The following is a 2,527-nucleotide window of genomic DNA, read 5'->3' as shown; positions in this document are numbered from 1 at the left end:
GGTCAACTTACCCCACTCTCCCCTACTTCCATTGAAGATGAGGCAGAAGCAGGCTCAGAGAGTGAGGGAGAGTCCATTCTTATCAAAGCATTTACAATAAAGTCTGAAATTATTACAGAGTGTGCTGTCTTCTCTTTTAATTGTATATTTGTAACAACTGGATCATTTGTATTAACAAGCACACTCCCCCCTAGTGCCCCTTTTTTGGTTTGGGCCACTGCCCCTCAAAATGTCTGTGCACGGCCCTGGTCAGGTCACATCAATCCAGCAACAAGGTGAATTCTTCACTCTCATCACCCCACAAGACTGACATCATTTCCTCCACTCAAACATGATGGTTCCTCAGGGGGTATCACCTTATTTGGCTCAGGTGTGATGGGAGAACTTATGTCATGTTTAGATGACACCCAAGATATGTTTTGCACTGGTGTGTTTGATTTAGATCCTGGTTCACCCTGTTTGCTGGAACCCACACCAGGCTCCAGAAACAGAACAATGCTGCCTCCAATGACCTTCCTTTGGAAGTGGACAGGTCAAGAACATAGTGTCGGACGAGCATATGGTTGGTGTTAGCCTGCAGGGGCAGGTCATCTTTATTAGGATCCAGATCCAGATCACAGTTACTTTCCATATCTGATGGGGATATTCTATAGGCAGGAACAGATCTTGAGACCAGACTGAAATATCATTAGGAGTAATATATATGGTATGCTATTTGTGAAATAGTTCCGTCTCTCAAAAAATGCCACTCGTTATTGAGTCTGCATCTGGTCCTGAGGAATTTAATAGCCTGTAATTATAAATTTGAAAGAAAATATGACTTAAAATAATCTATGTAAGGTAAGTATACAATCTCAGCATTAACTGCAATCATAATACTTAAGATAGACCTCTTAAAAAAAATATATCCTCAGGCCATTGTACATTCTATTATTTGGTACCATCCTAAATAATTACATGGATAGCTGAGATGAACTTTCAAGCAGTGTGACATGCTATACTTTTAAAACTATTTTGAAAAACATTTTCTTATATAATTATAATATATGCAGCTGTTACAATCTCTTTGTATAACCTATTGACTGGAATATTAAATTGCATTGAAAATTTAAAAAGTCTTGCCACAAGACTAGTTCAAGAGATAGTTCACCCAAAAATAACAATTCATCATTTACTCTCATGTTGTTCCAAACCTGTTTGGCTTTCTTTCTTTTGTGGGATATAACAGAAGATATTTTGAAGAATGTTGGTAACAAAACATTAGACAGAATATTCATTTTTGTGCGAACTATCCCTTTAAGTTCACTGTAAATGTGATTAAAAATACTGTAACTTCAATCCAACTTTCCCCAATACCCATACTTAACTTTTAAACAAAAATCATGATGATGTTTGAAAAAAGTTCATTTCTATGCTATTTGCTAACTACCCAAATAAATATGTTATGCTAAGCACAAGAGGAATGTTTCAATATTTCATTGTCTTGTTTCTGAGCTGAAATTTGAAGGATAGGCTACCCTCAGACTTTTGAAGCGTACACTTGTGTTCTCTTTCGTGCAAAGGGGAAATTTAATAAGTGGTGCTTAAAGTGACAATTTATAAGCACAGGCCCATAATCAGGTGTTAAATCACTCACATATAGACACTTCCATCAAACACCGTAAATAACCCTTAAGTTAAATACTACTCTCTGGGTGATGACTAGGCAATCCACTCATATTCATTTTGTCTTCATAGCAGTTGTTCTCCATACTGCAGTAACCCAGCACTGCACAGTTTGGATATCTTCCCCAGAGCTGTTCAGTTTGTAGTCTTGAAACCTTGAAGGTTTTCGAGCCATAGGTACCATCTGAAATTTCTCATGCGTTTTTATAATGTTTGATTTGATTTACGAGTAGTATACAGTAGTTAACATTACTTGAAGAGACTTTCATGTTTTCTTTTACCCCATGAATTAAAAGGATGTGTTGTGCTCAACAGTTGTAGTCCGAATAGTAACTTCTAAGCAAGAGTTATGAATGGCTGACACTGTTAGTCACATGACAATGACAACATGGCAGATGTAGTACAGCCAGATAACATTCATACTCAGGGCCGTCGCTAGCAGGAAGAAAGATGGTGACAAATCTAGGGGCCCCAGACGTTTTTGGTGCTACCAAACATATGCATGAATGAATAGTTCACAATAATATTATTCACATGGATTTAGAAAATAGTTTTTAAGGTATAACTCTGTGTAATTAATATTTCACCCCTATTTCAAATATCATAGGAAAGCGTGGCGCGAACCCATAGGGAATTAGCCTACAAATTGACGTCAAGATTAAACTGCTCTATATAACCTTACTAGCAATAACTTCTTAATTAATAATATAAGTTTCAAGACCCGAATTTGTGTATTAGATAGGAGAAACATCCAAACTGTGCAGAGTTAGAGGACTTCAGGACCAGGACCTCGAATGCAGCCAAACAGAGGTTCAAAACTGATCAATATTCAAACTGCGTATATAGAAAATCAGTAACAATG

General features: G+C 37.1%; 1 pseudogene; it reads right to left on the bottom strand.

Moving 5' to 3' along the window:
• Positions 1-631, bottom strand: part of LOC107689280 (aminopeptidase O-like) — a 76,989-nt pseudogene extending 76,358 nt beyond the window's left edge.
• Positions 632-2,527: the final 1,896 nt, after the last annotated feature.

This window comes from Sinocyclocheilus anshuiensis, unplaced genomic scaffold (genome assembly GCF_001515605.1).
Source record: "Sinocyclocheilus anshuiensis isolate Anshui unplaced genomic scaffold, SAMN03320099.WGS_v1.1 scaffold1255, whole genome shotgun sequence".
In the NCBI taxonomy this organism is placed as follows: domain Eukaryota; kingdom Metazoa; phylum Chordata; class Actinopteri; order Cypriniformes; family Cyprinidae; genus Sinocyclocheilus; species Sinocyclocheilus anshuiensis.
Note: the sequence above shows the minus strand (reverse complement) of the source record. Positions and strands in the feature narration are given on the sequence as shown.